The sequence below is a fragment of the Stegodyphus dumicola genome, chromosome 4 (assembly GCF_044657685.1).
Source record: "Stegodyphus dumicola isolate Sdum_Otavi_A_Nest chromosome 4, ASM4465768v1".
NCBI classification, from domain to species: Eukaryota; Metazoa; Arthropoda; class Arachnida; order Araneae; family Eresidae; genus Stegodyphus; species Stegodyphus dumicola.
Genome location: NC_140771.1, coordinates 225,096,966 through 225,115,401, shown reverse-complemented (window position 1 = coordinate 225,115,401; position 18,436 = coordinate 225,096,966). Strand labels below are relative to the sequence as shown.

At 30.3% G+C, this 18,436-nt stretch overlaps 1 protein-coding gene, 1 long non-coding RNA gene and 1 other non-coding gene across 3 annotated transcripts in view; 2 read left to right on the top strand and 1 right to left on the bottom strand.

Annotated features, from left to right (window-relative positions):
- The first annotated feature begins 787 nt into the window (after positions 1 to 787).
- On the top strand, positions 788 to 860 carry TRNAR-CCG (transfer RNA arginine (anticodon CCG)). Its single transcript has one exon. It is a non-coding gene; the product is annotated as a tRNA-Arg (tRNA).
- Positions 810 to 3,681, top strand: LOC146997829 (uncharacterized). The gene is made up of 2 exons (XR_015040545.1): positions 810 to 1,306; positions 3,441 to 3,681. It is a non-coding gene; the product is annotated as an uncharacterized LOC146997829 (long non-coding RNA).
- A 12,756-nt stretch (positions 3,682 to 16,437) lies between these two features.
- Positions 16,438 to 18,436, bottom strand: part of LOC118182168 (proliferation-associated protein 2G4) — a 48,349-nt gene continuing 46,350 nt past the window's right edge. Inside the window, exon 14 of the mRNA XM_085816040.1 lies at positions 16,438 to 16,835. The gene's annotated coding sequence lies outside the window, so the exon portion shown is untranslated. The remainder of the gene's footprint in view (positions 16,836 to 18,436) is intronic.

Below are 18,436 nucleotides of genomic sequence, written 5' to 3'. Positions count from 1 at the left end.
ATTAAATAAGTTGTTAATTATAAATAAATTTTTAATTAACAACTCAATAACTGTAAAACAAAGCAGAAACGTTCAAAAATCTTTTTTCACTTCTCAACGAAAATTTAGGAACCGCTGTTCTGTAATCTCTGAGTTTGAAATCTGCTTTTCCAGAAAGCAGAGCCTTCTATTTCCATAAAGAAACGCAGTTGCACATCTTTACGAAAAACGTCGGCCAATGATTAGTTTCAAGCCAGAAACTTTTTTTTTTTTTTTTTTTTTGTGCGCGCTCCCTTACGTCGCGGCACCGTTATTGATATTTCTATCTTTTCGAACAGCAATCATCTTCCATAAAAGTGCGGCATTTATGAAGTTGTACCGTATTTTTCCTATGCAGATTTTGTGCTGAGCTTCCTCCTACTATATAAAAATAAAAAATAAAACAGAAATTAAAGTACAAATAAGAGTCGAATTCTTGCGTAAAAAAGTAAAGGAAATGAATTTGTTTACATAACATTTCTGTTTTAATGAATAGCTCTTAAGACAATTTAGGAATAGTTTGTACTTGCAAAATGCATTTCAACCCCTACACAAGGACAACTTTTTTGGGGGGAGCTTATGATTCCGAAATACATTTACCTGATATTCAGAATAAGAATTTTTTGTTATAGGAATAATGTAAGAACAATTTTTACATTAGTATTTTACAAATTTGAATACTAAGTGTATAAAAAATAAAAATACATTATTAAACAGTCGAAAATTAGAGATTAGTATATTTATGAAATATTTTGTCATGAGCGTAAGGGCTCCTGTGGCCTAATGGATAAGGCGTTGGCCTCCGGAGCCAAAGACTGTGGGTTCAAGTCCCACCAGGGGCGATTTATATTTTCCGTCCATTTCATTTTAATACGTATTGATAACGACGAAATGCTATTTAGGGCATGAACTACGTGCTTAAGTGGTAGCTGCATAATTAATTATGCAATACAGAATGAAAAATAAATGTCTGAGAAGGCTCATTGATCTAATTAATAAAAAAGTACTGGTAAGGTTATAAAAATTTACTTTTTTTTTAATCAGCCGTGCAAATTAAATCAATTTACATTAATTTCAAAATATTAATATATATATATGACTTAAATTTTGTATATTTTACCGCAAGTGCAGAAAATTTTATACCACTAACGAACTTGTGGCGCCATCTATTGAGCAAATTCAATTTAAATATGCTGGAGATATTAAAGTCTAAAAATCCTCTTTACAGGTCTTAAAATAAACTCAGGGTTTTCTTCTTTTTTTAAAGACAGTACAACCAACTGCAAAGGTATGTATTTTACTCTTTACATGCCTTATTTGACAATATCAAATAAATGATTTCCTAAAATACTGAAAATGTCCGGCCCCCACTTACTTAAACCAATGACACAATAATTTTTTTTCTTCCAAATTTTGATTTCATGTCTGAAATCATATTTGAACATCAAATGAGTAGTTTTGCATCTGAAGTTTCTTACTAACTTTCAATTCGGTGGCTAATAATAATTTCCTTTGGCAAACTTGAAGTTTATATGAATTATGGTTCTTTTAAATCTTCTGATAAAATCATTGGATGATTTTATTGGAACTTGAATTGGCTTATTAATTTTGCATTCTTAATTACAATAATTTTGTTGTTTTTAAAAAATATTAAATTTTTTTAATCCGTACATGAAATAAAAATTGATATCAGAAAATTACAGATGTTTTCTTTAAAAAAAAAAAAAAAAAAAAAAAAAAAAATCTTCTAAAATTTAAACTATATGCAAATGAAATCTTATTTTTAAGATCAGCTTATCATATCAAATATGAAGAATATGAAATTTGAATTGCTACCTGATAAATATGTGCCAATAGAAGGTAACCAACAAAAAAAAAAAAAAAAAAAAAGCATTAAATTAGCTTATAAACAAGTGAGAATAGCTGTAACAATTTTTTCAACATTTATATCTGAAATTTAAAAAAAATATCAATAGTCTCTATTATTTTAAATACAGAGCAACAATATAAATAACAGAAGCTAGAAAAGAATATATACATTTCTCACTGTGATCAGCTCTCTACGGTGTGTAGCTCTGAAAGTGACATACATGTACGAGATAATAATTAAATATACCTAGAACAACAATCTGAAAACTTTAGATTGTGATCTGATATCTCAAAGAATTGACCAATAAAAATTTAAAAAAAAAAAAAAAAAAAAAAAAAAAAAGGGGGAAGGTGTAATAACAACCTGTTCTCCAATTTTAGATAATGGTTTAATACCTAAATTAATTTTAAACTCAGCAGTTAAATAGTTCTAATTTAAAAGTGAATAGCCTTCAAGATTAAACCTTATATTTAAAACATTTCAGAAGAGCAGTGCTAAATAATTGAAAAGGGAGACTTCTTAGGTGCGGTGAGGTTGAGAGTTAGCTTAGCGTAAAACCTGGCTCCCTGCCAAATGAGCACACTTGCTGTAAAATTAAACATTAACTTTAATGGCTGCTTCCCTTAACACAATTAATAAACAGGATAGGTCAACTTATGACATGTGAAGAAAAGACATATGATGGAGATGGATTACAGGTAATTAACTTCATTGGTATGTTGTTAAGTACTTGACTGCAACAATTCCATGCCATACAGCTGGACAAAATAGTGCTGAACCTTCTGCCTCTTCAGCAGTGTGCAGCTGCAAGGGGGAATGCAAATTTCCTAACACTAGGATGTAATATTCCAGTTTAAATAAATGTTTCTTTGTACTTAACATGGGCTTAAAAGAAATATTTCCAGTAAATGAAGCATAGTAATAATTTCTGTTTTGCTAAGACATAAAAATCACATGCTGAAAATGATAACATCTCAATGTGTCTTTGATGCATTTAATAATTATGCTACAATGCAAAAATTTCAAAATATTTTCACACTTTGATTATATATATTTTTATACAAAATTAAACAAATAGTTATCTTCTTAAATAAAAATACCAACTACTATTGTCAGTTCATAAAACTAAATCTTTATACTTGCTAAACAAAACTGAACATTAAGAGGATTTTGATTTTTAAAGCTCCAGGATTTTTTAAGTGTAAAATAGTATAAAAAAATAAAATCAAAATATTTCAAAATGGATATTATTATTTAAATAAAAGTAAAAGAAAAAGAACATAGGGAGAGACGTTTGTAATCTGTATGTTGCAACAAAATTTTATTATTATCATTCAGACTTTAACTGTAGATGATAGAACATACAAAAAGGAGAGAACTTGGAAATGTTGATAGCTTAGTAGATGAATAAAGAGGAAGGAGCTTATAGATGTGGAGGAATTCAACTATTTCTTTTTTATTTATGGACGAAACACATTTTCATTAATCAAAAATAATAAATAAAATGGACTTCTGTATAGCATTTTGTCTTAAAGAACTTTTTTTACCATAGGTATTGATAAATTTGTGAAATATACTACAGGTAGCAACAAGTTGCAAGAGTGAAGTAGAAAACAAAACAGCCTAGACTCATTCAGAAGCATGGGAGAGTCAAAAGAATTTCAGTTCAGATTAAAATCCTTAATCTGACTCGCTAAAAGGTATCCGCATATGATACAGATAAAGAATAGAAAGAGGAAATGTTGAAATTAAAATGAATAATAAAAGGGTTCTTTCCCAATTAAAATTAGAAATTTGCTTTCATATTTTTATCTTACATATTACTGCTTAAATAAAAGTAAAACAAGCAACATAGAGAAAAGCTTGCAGTCTGTATTATCCAACAAATTTTATTATTACTATTTAGACTTAAATATAGTAGAATGTAAGAGTATACAAGAAGTAGATGTGGTGTTAGAAATTTTACAATATATATATATATTGGTTTTTACTTACTACTTTAGAAATACTTTATTTACTTGCACATTTTTCCTCCAAGATTTTCGATCATATAATTTATAAACTTCTGATTTATGGTATGTTCGCATATATAAGTATTTTGTGTAATTAAAAAAAGATTACTGAAATTGAAATGTCCTTTGAAATATGTAATATAAAAAAATTAGTATATTTTTGATGTGCTATGTTTTTCATTTGAATCATCTCTTCATAATTAGTGGTATACAAGTATACACTGTGTACTTTTCCCTTTCCGATTTTCGAGTTGTAAAATTAATAGGAAAAGGGGAGAAAATATGCGAGTAAATATCGTAATTACACGTGTTTGAATCATAATTACGCAAGGTTACTTATTCTACTTATGGTATTAAATAACACTTCTTACAAACCACCAATAAGAAATGTTTTGAAATGACTTAGTTTCTTGCACAGATGAACAATGCCATTTTATAACAATAAAGACAAATAAAATACCACATGTATCTTATTGACTGGCGAAACCATTTTTAACCATTAAAACAGGATTTCATCTTCAAAATGTTAATAACTACACAGAATATCACTGATAACCATGTTCTCTGATTATGTTCACAGAAAATCAACACTGTCCAGTTGAGTCCATCTGAGTTGTTGTCTTACATAACACTGCATATTAATAGAACAGTCAAACTGAAGATTCTTACAATTCCTCAAAATTTGGTGTAATTCAGTTCAGTTAATAATTTTATATAACTAAAAGATTTTGTCTTTAAAATAAAACTGGTAATAATTTCTGTGAAAAAATAAATAGGCATTAGAAGAAAAAGCACACCAGTGGCAGATTAGTTAAGCGAACAATGTAGTGGGTTCGAATTCTGCCAAATGGATATTTTAATAATTTCCCTTAAGTGTACTGTGAATACAGGGCAGCTCAGAAATTTTTCCCATGAAGGCATCTCTACGCTTAAGGTCAGTTTACACTTCTCCGAGCGACGACTTCTTTGACAATGTAAATGCTCACTTCATCCGAAGAGGAGATGAATCGGCCATTCTGTTTCTGCTTCGAACCAGTTGAAATCTATCTGGGCAGTGTTCACGAATATGCCGAGATGGAGCGATAATTTAACTATGGCATTTTTTAATACATGTGCATCTTATAAAGTATTATGGAATACTTCACTACCTGAATATTACAACCATTGTTTACTAATACCTAAATACAATGAAGATACAAGTACTCATCAGAATGAATTTAGGTTTTTGATATTGTAGAAAAAACATAGAACAGGGGTGTTTGTGGGACCTCAAAAAATCCCCTGAAACTTTTACGGACTTACTACCGACATTTTGGAATTTCGAGAAGGGGGGGGGGAGAGAAATGAAAAATTACAATTATGAAGTATTGAATGACCTAATTATAAAAGTTCAATGAATTATTTTTTCTGCAAAATTAATAACCATAAATTTTCAAACATATAAACTACTAATTTTATGTAAATATTTTAAATTACCTGAATTAATTCTTTAAAAAAAATTATCTAATTTCTGCTGCTTTTTTCTATTTTCTGATGTTTGTGGGCTTGTCTTTCTTTTGTGGTGAACTTCATAATTGCAGGAAGGTTGACTTTTATTTTCCTCATTTACAGTTGAAGAAATTTCCTCGAGAACTGCACATGCAGACAGGGTTCATAGCCACATTTTAGTTAAAAAAATAAGCACCTATAAGCACTTTTCAAGCACATTTTAAGGAAAAAATAAGCACCTGTCTAATTACATTACACACAACTGCATAACCTTAAAAGAAAAATTAGACTTGTAATTTAAAATATGAGCAATGCAATATTTATTAAGAGAATAAGCATTACCTCAACAATGGAAAACAATTAACTTTTTTTTTTAAAATTTTAAATGACAGTTCAATTTACAGAATTAGTTTACAATGAGAGAAAAAAAAAAAAAAAAAACTATGCAGAACTAAACTATATTACAAAATTTAATGATGATATTTCAGTTGAAAATACAGAAAATAAATAATAATAAGCCATATTAATTGTATTCGTTTGGCACCTAATAATAAATACAATTTATTTTCCCACTCATATTAATATTTAAATAATTTTACTTAAATCAAAATTCTGAACATTTTCTAAATTTTCATTGCATAACAGTTTTCCCTTAACATATATCCCAAGCAAAGTAATTTAAGTAAAAAAGAGGCACATTTCTGAAATCAGAAGACGGGAAATTGCTTCATTCAGTCATCCTTTAACAGTAAAAGCTTAACTAACCCGCATACTCGGAAATTCCCGAATATTCCGGACAGTAACTGGAAAAAGAGGAGTGGGGGAGATTGTAGCTGTTCTTTAAATTTAGGCTAAATAAATGATTTTGACATTTCGATATGTGCATCATATAAAAACCAACGGAACTGAGAAATATTCTGCTTAGAAAGCACAGTAAAACTCTTTTAAGTGTGCATAATCAAATCTCAGACTGAACATCAAAATTAATTATCAATGCAAAATACCGCAAATGTTATTGCGCAATACGTGCGGCGTAATTCTTCCATATGTGATATTACGCAATCGGAATCAACACTTGCCGGTATTCGGAGAAAAAAGAACTAAATAAAGGAAAAAAAAGAGACTTACTAATCTGGGGTGTTTCTGATTCTAATTTTCAACGGACTGTATTAAATTTCCGGAATAGAATCAATTTTCGCTTGGGTTGGGTAGACCGCAAAAACTTTTAGTCCTGTACAATCCAGATTGGACAGTGACAAAAAAAAAAAGTCCGCTGCTTCAATATTAGAGATTTTGCGGAGAAACTTCCAACCTCCGTACTGTATAATGTATTGGCAAAGAAAATGAAATTATTTTGACTATTCGATTACTTTCCTTTTATTTAAGCCATTCCGCATATTATTCCTTAGAAAGCTGATCTGTGTAAAAACACACCCATTTTTGGAAGTTTATCTATACTTCAGCAGTTACTGCAACTATATTATTATAAATATTCATACATATGCTCATAATATAAGCATAACGATCATAATAAACACGAATATGAACTGACCACGCGGAACGAGAATGCAAATTATTAAAATCTTGATAGAAATTCAAACGTGTGTAGTATTTAGGAAGAAAAGAGTACCGAATGTACCGGAATTTTCTACGTTTTCGCAATTCTTTGGCCAATAGAACGACGTGCACCTGTCTGTACTCTCGCGCGCACCATAGGTTACGTTAATGCAGAGGAAGGGGGGGGAAAGCAATTTTCGGGAGTATGATTCACCATCTGACGTTGCATATAAGGATGAAAAGTTGTTTATTTAGTTTCGGCTTTGGTACGGGGAAAAATGCACGTTCATTAAAAAAAAGGATTAAAAAAAGCACTAAAAGCACAAAATAAGCACTAAAAACAAAAAATAAGGGCTTTAAAGAAAAAGTAAGCACCTATAACACCTATACACCTTTATATTTTATTTTCAAATATAAGGACTTATAAGCACTTGTAAGGACCGCTACGAACCCTGTGCAGAGGTAGAAGCAGTTTACTTTTCTGCTAATGTAGAAGGTTTTTCAGAGACTTTTATAGGTGACTCATCTGAAATACATGTTTTTAAGTCCTCTTGATATGTTTTCCAACTTCTGTTCACACTCAGTAAGAGATCTTTGTGAATTGGATCAGTCAATGGATTTTTTGAGCCATATTTTTCACATGAGGTTTCTTTAGAAGCCATTAAATCATATTTAATAGTCTGCACTGCATCTAGGGAATCAATCTTAAGAGAGGTTCTATAGTCAGTGACAAGTGTATCCATTAAGTTGAATGCACTTTCCACTAATGGGCCATGGAAGCAGCTAAGGCAGGCTTTGAACAAATTAGCCAATGTAGGATACTTATAATCATTTGTGAAATCATCTTTTAAATTAAAAACTTTAGACCAATATTTATCAATTGTACACTTGACTTGATTTCCACTTTCATCAGATGTGCAGAGCATTTCTTTGGTGATATCAATATCACTCTGGTATAACCTTATTTCAGCATCTACTTTTGACTTTTCATTATCACTAAAAATACGGGACATAAAAGATGATAATTTTTCAAAAGCTAATATTGTACTGGTTTTACCTCTTAGCTCTGGATCTAATGCTGTAAAACTAATTAGATATGAATTTTTAAGGGGTAATTTATGTTTCATATGCTGTGCTGTATTAGTATAAGCTTTCATCAGAGAAATTTGGAATTCTTTTGCTATTGGATGATTTTTTGATAATTTCTTCAGGAGAATGGAAGCTTCTGCACCAGTAAATATTACTTTGCTTTAAAATTCCACCTAAATGCAATCCGGACACCTTCTTCTAATTGTATAATATCACTATTTATATCGAGAAATTTCATAGTGAAATTCTCTTGCGTACATAAATAAAAAAATATTTCAATAAACGAAACGAAAAATTTACACGTGCATCAATAAATGAAACGAAAATTTTACACAGCGGAGGAAAAAAAGTTGAGAAGCGATCAATGACAAATAGCTAATACGGCGAAAAATCCCCCTTCACTACTTATTGGCGCCATGCCAGGAGAGATAAGACCTTTGAACCCAGAGTCAGGTGATCGCACATCTGGTCGAACGAAGTCTGTCCTTTTTTTTTCTGCCGCGCCTACTTGCCGAAAAGAATCCAGAAGAGAATGTCCGAGAACCGGGAGAATGAGCCATAACTCGCAATAAGGAAAGAACAAAAAAGAAGTTTTCCCCCCTTTTCACGCATTATCACTGCCTTTGGAGAAAGAAAGGAAAAGTTTTCACCACACACACTGACCTTGCGTTTTCTGCTTTCAAAGCAAACAAAATTATCCAGATCAAAATAAATAATTCATTATTATTCCTACTTCCTTTTGAACGACGATCCCCGGAATTTCCGGGTATCGAAGTTCAAATCCCCGGAGCACAAACACCCCTGATAGAATAAAATTAAATTAGGGTATCAGATTCAAAATATTTATTTTAGAATTTTCTTTAATCAAAAAACAATTAAATTATATGTTATTTAACTACCCAATAAAATACAGTTTTCAATCTAGTTGATGTAAATTTTGAAAAACCAGTTTTTACTCATGGCAGATTACACCTAATAAAGTATAATCTAAAATTTTGTTTATAGACTTTCCTTTTTATTTGAATAACAAATAATTTTAATTCTAAACAATCAGTCAGAAGTATTAAATAAAAATTGCCAACAGAAGGCATATAAGGATATTATTAACATGTTAAAATTAATGGATATTGGAGAGTTCAAGCAAAAGATTTATAATTTTTGCTCAACCTCATACATAGAAAATGCACTCAAAAACTTCTGGAATAAATATGCTGATTGTGCATTTTCACACTCGAAATAAATATTGCAGAGAACTGTAGAAGTCATCCGTCAGCAGAAACTGAAGCACCATCTGCATTTTAATTTTGCTGGCAGAGCATCCCAAAAGAATGTAATTTTTTTTTTTTTTTTTTTTTTTCTGAATAAGTGGAGTCACCATTTCCAATAAAGTCTCATAGTATCCTTCACCTATACTGATGAGGATTTTGTAATTTTAGATATCCTCGCCCATAAGTTCATTTAAAAATTGATTTAATGCTCTCAGTTCATCATGGCAAGCTACCCAGTCACATATTGATTTCCTTTTCTTCTTCCCACTCTTGAACAGAAATTAATTCATTGGAAACTGCTTCACAAACTTCAACCACTGCAACTGCCACGCCAGTATCCATTTTGCCAACAAACGGAGATGTGTTGTCAGTTCGGCTCTATTTGGTGTAAACAACCTATCCGATTTCAGGTCCGTTCACTCGGTTCGAGACGCAGTTGGGCTCACTGAAAGTCACTTGGAGAAAGTAAACTTGCCTTTAGACTGTTAACTCTCACATGCCTTCCCCTAATTATCCTAAATAATTTACGAAAAATATATTTTTAACTTTATTCAGGGATACACAGGACACGATGTTACCACCTATATTTTTGACATAGCAATAACAATTAAAATTGTGAAGTATTTTTTATTTGCCATGAAATAATTATTCAGAATTAGAGAAAGTTGGGGGGAAAAGTAATAATAATCACTTCACAGAAGTTCATTTATTGTAGATCTCCTCACGCTACAGATTTTGCATTAACTCGGAATATGCCTCTCTATTACTTTTCTCTTTCTTGACATAATCCTTAATTATGTAAAATAAAAACTCATTTAGGTAAAAATGGAGCAAAATAAAAATATATGCTAATTTAAACAGCAAATATTTAAAACATCCATAAATAAGATGCATATGTTAAAAACATGTCTTTCAAATCTAACAAATTAAAATCTTTCTTTAAATTCTTATAACTTATAACATACTTTGGATCTTATGAAAAATCACTAATTTAACATTATTTTTAAATTAAAACATGCAACACATTATGTCATCAAAAATCAATCTGCAAAATTTTGTTGAAAATGTGATGGAATTGAAAACTAAAATGACATTAATATTGAGAAATGAAATGATTTCTCAATACTATCACTTTTAATGTTTAAATTTGCACACATCTCTAAAATTTTGTAATAAAAAATATTTGCTTTTGTTGAAAGCAAATTTTTTAAAAATATACTTCATTTTTTTTAATAAATGAAGAGAAGAAAAAAGCTGCATAAATCTTACTTGGATCTATATTTCAGATTCAGCAAAAAAGAGGTAAGGAAATTTAATTAAAAGAGATAATAATCACAAATTTAATCCAATTAATGTTAAAGAACTAAAAGTTGCAGGGTACTTAAAAAACAACGCCCATGAAATTTTTACAAAATATCGTTATTTCGGCTGAAGACATAAAATTGAAATATGGAAAAAAAAAAAGACATCTCACAAAATATCTGACCATATTTTAAAATACATATGAGTACAATGCTAATTATATAAACCTAATACATATCCTCCGTTGTGCTTTTGAGACATGAGAAATGGAAGTTAAAATTTTGCCAGTCAGATACAGAGCTGTCCTAGCTATCTCTGCATAATACTGGCAACTTAGAATTAAATTATATAACACACTATTTGAAAAAAATTTTTCTCCCAAATATTAACTATATATATAAAATTAATGTTACTCCCCCCCCCCAAAAAAACTGGATTGCATACAAATTAAAAAAAAAAAAAAAATCTTAAATCAGCAGTTTTTGAACTTTGCTTGTTTCACGACTCTTTTAACATATGGCTTTTTCCGAAATCATAGCATAAATCTACCTCAAAGTTATATAATTGAATTTGGTTTCTAAAGCATTTTTTTATTAAAAAAGAAACAATTATTTTAAATTTAAAATTCAGGAAAAAGTCTTAAATAAGTACATACTCTTAAGTTACTAAATACATAAATCATTATCAGTAGAACACGAGTCTCTTATTCATTACATATAGCAAAAACTGACAGAACTATCCTAACTTTTTGTTCCATGTTAATTCATTAAAATGAGCATTTTCAGTTGTAGTGATAACTGAAATTCAACCTTTCTGCAAATGGAACTACTGAAAACTAAAATTAGAATAGTTTCTGATATTTGTTGAAGTCACCATGATTATATGAAAATATTTTTCTGCATTATGGCCGAGTAGGTTAAAATTCAGTCTGTAATCAAAATATCAATCAATATAATATGAATCAGCTATTTTCTTATGTACTTGATAACCTATTTGATGCATTTAGTGTTTCCTATAGAACTATATAACAAGTAGCATGAAGAGATAACAAGATTAAAAAGCTAATTTCATGATGCATTAACCACTTCCCAGTTCGGGTACTTGAAAAGGGGCCATCCCTGTTTTGCCCGAATGCCGCTCGTGCGACTGATTTTTTTCCTCTCTTGCAATGATTTGCCCGAATTTTATGCTTGATTAGTTTGCAATGCTTCCAACAGATGGCTCTAGTAGTCCAGGAAAGATCTGATTGCAAATCCGGTTTCTAGTTTATCTTTTACGCGGGAAAGTTGCCATTTCGTTTTGACTCAATCTGCTTACTATACAGCTCGCTGCAAATTCTATTTCTTTTGAAGCTGAAAAGTAGAAGAATGAGTGATTTTGAACATCTCATAACAGATGATAACTCTTACAGTGGATCAGACAGTGAATCTGAAATTTCTATAAATGATTCTGGAAGTAATGAAAGTTCGTTTTCGGACTTTTCAAGTGATGAGGAAACGGAAAGTTCGGATGACCTAACTCAAGTTCGAAACTTTTGTGAACTAGATATAACAAATCTTCCTTTACCTCTACCTCGATTTCCATTCACAGCAAATCCAGCTGTTCATGTAAATATTGATCTAAGTAATGGAACTCTACAATTTCTTGATATTTTCTTTGATGATAATCTTCTTGAAATTATAGTTTCTGAAACCAATAAATATGCAGATCGGACCATTCGGAGTAGTAATCTACAAAGGAAAAGCGGAGCAAAAAAATGGGAACCAACAACAAAGCGCGAAATTCAAGTGTTTCTTGCTTTGGATATTTTACAAGGAATTGTGAAAAAGCCTGAAGTTGAGCAATACTGGAGTAAGAGACATTCAACATCAACTCCATTTTTTTCCAAAATTATGTCTTACCAACGCTTTTATCTTATTCACCGGTATTTACATTTTTCTGATGATACCGAATTTGATGCTAAAACACGACTGTCCAAAACTGCAGAAACTGTGGCTGATCATCAAGCATTTGAATACTCGTTACCGAGAAACTCATACCTGAAAGAGATGTTACAATCGATGAGAGTTTGATGCTCTACAAGGGAGGATTACACTGGAAACAGTATATACCTCTAAAGAGATCACGATTCGGCATAAAAAGTTTTATTTTATGCGAATCGAAGTCAGGTTATGTGTATCAACTTATTATATACACTGGGAAAGATACACTTTTTGATGATAATTACCAGCATTTGTGCAAGTCCTCTCAAGTAGTGATGACACTTATGCAGCCCTATTGAAAAAAGGATACTGCCTAATGACAGACAATTATTACACATCACCAGAATTTGCAGATATCCTTATCAACCATCAAACAGATATATATGGAACCCTCAAACTTACCAGAAAGGACGTCCCAAAAGAATTAGAGAAGAAAAAATTAAAATTAGGAGAAATATGTGCGTACCAAAGAGGGAAAGTCTGTCTAATGAAATGGATGGATAAGAAAGCTGTATCTCTATTATCCACAATACACAACCCTATAATGATTGAAGTTCCATCTTACAAGGATGAAGTCAGAAGGAAACCAAAGGTAGTGAAGGAATATAATAATTAATACCATGGGAGGTGTTGATAGAATGGATCAGCATCTCACCAATTATCCAGTCACAAAGAAGAGAGGAAAGAAATATTACAAAAAAATATTCTTCCACCTTTTAGATGTATCGCTGTGGAATGCATTCATTTTATACCAGAAGCCTGGAGGAAAATACTCGCATTTGAATTTCAGACTTGATATAATTGATCGCCTGATTGAAAGACACGGGACTGTAAATGAAAAAAAAAAGGACAACCAGGAATTTTGCCCAATCCCTTACAATTGACTGAAAGGCACTTTTTTAGAAGTGATTGCTCCCAGCGACAAAAAACTGAGACCAACGAGGCAGTGCTTTGTGTGCTGCTCTAAAAGAAACGATTTCGGAAAAAGAGTGAGAAAAGAAACTAGATATTTTTGTCCCGACTGCGATGTTGGACTACGCTTGTCACCGTGTTTTAAAATTTTTCATACAAAAGCTGAATTTTAAAAGATATTAGATGTAAGTATAATAATAAATTCTCTTTTCTAATATCCATTTCTGTAAAGTGTTTCCTAGATCGCTTATTTCAACGGAAAAAAGCCAACTTTAAGTAAAAATATAATTTTTCGTTGTAAATAAAAATTATCATAACTTCATAAATTCAACACTTATAATAGTTTTGACTCTTGATTTGAGTTTCTATAATCGATTTTAAAATAAAATTGTTTTTGAAAAATATGCTTATTTTTTGACACAATATGTCAGAAAAAAGAGACTGTTAAGTGGTTAATCAATTTCATGAAAATGATTAACACATTTAATTATTCAAGCCAGAGTTTCTTAAACTATGGGGTCGCAAAAATTCAATTCGATACGTGAATTTAAAGAAATTACATTAACATTGATGAGATTAGACTTCTAAAGACATTACATTAACTAATAAAATGAGATTAATTACCTGTTATATGCTGTGTTGCAAAAGTAATTTGTGAAGCTATCTAGCAGTTAAAACTTGAGTTTTCACAAAAATCCTTAATGAATTCTGGATTAGACTTAGAACCAGATTTCTCACTATTTCTGAAATGGTATAAAATGTTCTTGCATTCAGCACCATATTTACATAAAACTAAGTTTTCAGCTTTATGTCCACTAGAGCCAAATATTGCACTATCATTTAATTTGTCATGCAGCAGAAAACAAGCACATCTGACTTATTAGAATTTTCTTTCATTAATTTTTGTTTGCTTGGAATAAATCCTTAAACTCTTTTTGTGTATATTGTTTACCAAAAAAGTAAATTATTTAAGGGAAGATATTTAATTTTATATCTTTATTTTATATTTAATACCTGGGGTCGAAAAAAAAAAGTACTGATTTAAGCCAAATTTATGTATTAATTGATTTTAGTCTTAAGTTGCCTATTAACAGAATACATCTTAAGACAGCAAACTTGTTTTATAATGAACCCTAGAATGGAAAAACTGAATGCTCTGTGTTTTCATACAATTTTATTTTATTTTATATGATTATAGTGAACCTCCCATAGTATGAAAATCAGATACAACAAATCTTACAAGTATCTTTAAATGAAAACTTTCTTGTACATTTTATAATTGTCTAATTTTTAAATTTTATAATAAGTTTTAAATGAAAATTATTAAACATAATATTATCCATGCTTAGGCTATTAGACTATTGAAAAATATTTTTTTTTGTTTCTCTGCTCTTAACAAAAACAATGGGAAGCATGCATAACACCCAATTTTAAAAAACCAGGACACGCATTAAGCATATCTTAAAAGACCACACTGTCCTGCAGTGAGGCAACAAAATTTTGCATATTTGTTTTGCAATATCCTGAATCAATGCTTCAGGCTAAAGACAGTGCATTAACCAAACACTTTGGCACTCAAATGGTTAGTTGAATAGATAGAAGAAACAGAACATTTCATCAGAAAAAATGGTGGAGAATATGGAAATGTTTTAAAATTTGATGTCAAAATTGGGATGATGTCTTCCACCACTGCAAAGAAAAACACATTTTCAGTGTTGAAAAAATTGGGCTGTTCCACAAGTTGACACCAAACAAGATGTTAAAATTTAAAGACTACAGATGCACTGGTGCAAAACTGTCGAAAAGAATAGATGACAGGTCTCGTGTGTGACACTGATTAGGCCTAAGATTATGGCCACTAAAAAAATCTCAAAAGCCACAGTGCTTAAAAAATCTTCCTGTTTCCTATAATTGTAATTAAAAAGCATAGGTGACATCAGAACTATTTTAAGAACTAGAAAATGAGATGAAAGCAATAATGAAAGATCCCAACTATGCTCCACAATTAGATGTCAAAACTTTATAATAGACTAAGATTGTTTTCTTGCTCCCAAATGTAACTTTGATAATGCTATTTATACAACATAGAGGGATAATGAGCTTGAAGTGTTATTACAGAAAGCAGCTCATGATAAGCAATTTTTTGCAGACATGACAAACTAGATTATACCATTATATTTCTTGCTAGAAAAATCTTGGCAAGTCATTATAGAATCAAACATCCTAAATTCATTTCAGCATGTCGATGTAGAAAAAGTGTTGTAGAAAAAAAAGATGAAAAGGAGGAATAGTTTAATGCTATAGTAGCTAGGAAAAAATATGGCATTTTAATATTTTCAGAATGTAATATGGATCACATGATGAAGATAATGTGAAAAAAAAAATTAAATGAAAATATTAAACAAACCCGACACACAGAAAACAAGCACTTAAATTTCGCCACAACCTGCACCATAACAGAAGAAAATTGCAGATTATTTCTAGTCTTAAAGTAAGATGTCTCAAAGCATTTTATTTACTTTCAGTGTTTTTCTATTTTTAAGAATAGAATAATTACTCATAATTATAGTCATGTAATTTAGTGGAAGATTATATATTTCGAGGAAAGGGTATAAAACATGAACAAAAACAAATAATTTCTTGTAATAATAAATATTATTTTTAAGAGTCAAGAGTTTTTTATTCATTTCTTTTGGCAGATACAACAAAGATAATCATTTTTATGAGAAGAGTAATAGCAAATTTATTATTATTATTATTATTTGCAAGAGAATTAGTTTTTCTTATCAGATCAGATACAAAGAATTAAACTCTCAGTCCTCTGAAGTTCATTATAATGGGGTTTGTCTGTATACTGAAAACTGTCTGCAGTATGGAAGGAATAATTCCAGAAATATAAACTGCCAATTAGATTAATCACACAAAGAAAGTGACTCAGGTAAGTGGAAAAAGGTGTTTTATTACATTCAACACTGCTCCTAGGTAAAGCTGACACCAATGCAATCATTTTCTCCCCTTAGATAAAACATGAGTCAATATTTTATAAATATTTGTCACCATTCAAATTTAAGGAAAAAATGCATTTTTATAACAATTGTCATATAAGTTTTATGATACAAGTTTTATATTAAATTCATAAAAACAATACAAAAATACCATCAATGAATCATACATTCAGCTAAATCTTAACTGTATGTGAAGAGTATTATTTATGGAAATATGAACTTTTGTTTCTGTACACAAATAGCTTGTATCCCATGAAAGTTGGTGCCGCTTTTATATCCAGGAACTATGAAACAAGCTCAAGCACAATCTCCCTCCTTTTTCATTCTAACTTCTGAAACAAAAGGAAAAAAAAAAGTAAATTGTCTACATTCTTTGGGGGAAAATTACCTACCCATCATATACAGTCAAAAGTCGTTAATCCGGACTCGTCGGGACTTCGGCGATTCCGGATTATCGATTTTTCCGGATTATAGATCATCAGTTTAAATCTCATAAGATGGCATGCAGAAATTCTAAAATTAAAAATATGAAACCGTAATTTATGAAATAAAGAACAATTATGATCTAAAGAGTATCAAAATTTACAAAAAAAAAAAAAAAAAAAAAAAAAAAAAAAAAAAAAAAAGAGCTTAATATTTATTTAAACATTTCTCTCAATGTAAGTTGTTTAAGTTGCTTCATTTTATGTGATACTTTCTCTTTAATTCTATAAAAAGACATAATTTCTTGTTCAGTTACAAAGTTCCGCTGTTCAAGGTCTCATTAATTGCTGTGCCGAGAATACCGACTAACTTGTCAATCGAAATTTTTTCGTTTTCACTAACCTCTCTGTCACATTCTTCATGTCTTTATCCATTTTTTGCAGTAATTCCACTTTTTGTTTGTTGGACATCGAAACATACTTTCGTTTTGTAGATCCTTTGGAAGTTCCAGCATTGGAAATTCTATTTGACATAATCAAAAGTTCAAGTTTACTTTTATAAAATTGCTCTTACAGTCTGCAAAAAATAATAAGCAGGATCCAATTCGAAGATTAAGGAACAACGCAATCATTAACATTAACTGAAATAGATAATTAGATCATTTTAGCTTACGCCGTCCGTTATACATTAAACGCGCAGGCGAAAACATATTCTGCACTTGCGCACACGCATATGCGCAGTAGTCAAGGTCTTACACGCACGCCTAAAACACCTGTGCGCATGTGCAGAAAGTTTTTAGCTTTGAGGTCCGGATTATAGATCATTCCGGATTATGTCCGTCCGAATTAACAACTTTTGACTGTATATACTATTTTGTACAAACACCATCAATGAAATTTCAAAGCACTTTGGAAATTTTGACACAGCTCAATTTCTGCACACATTTATTACATTTTGGCACAACAAAGATTTCTATTTTCCAAAAACACAGATAAAAAATAGACATTTGCTGCTTTTGTAAAAGAATAAAAGGCTCCAATTAAAAGGGGGGGATCCTAGCTAACTGGCTACATAATATCTAATCAGTGATAAGTATAAACAGACATGTCATAGGTGGTACAAAAATTAAAACTTTATTAATTTTATATTAACAATGATCAGAATTTTTTAAACTAATTTAAATGAATATTTATGTAAATTTAGTTTTAGTAAAAAGAAAAATATAATTAAAGAAAAGTATAACTTATTTTTAGACAATATTTTTATTGGTTACATTAGTAGTTCATTAGTTGTAATGAAAACAACATCTATAAAATTAGGTCCACTTTAGAAGTAGGTGACTGAGAATCTGAATGACCAGATAGAGCAAAAATTAATATAATTTTAGTCAATCAATTAAAACTAAAACCAAAATGAAAAATCAAAGCTAAGAAAGGGACTAAATCTCGAAAGCTAATAAGAAAACCATTTTGGAACTCAAATGACTAGATTTTAAACTTAGAGGAAATCT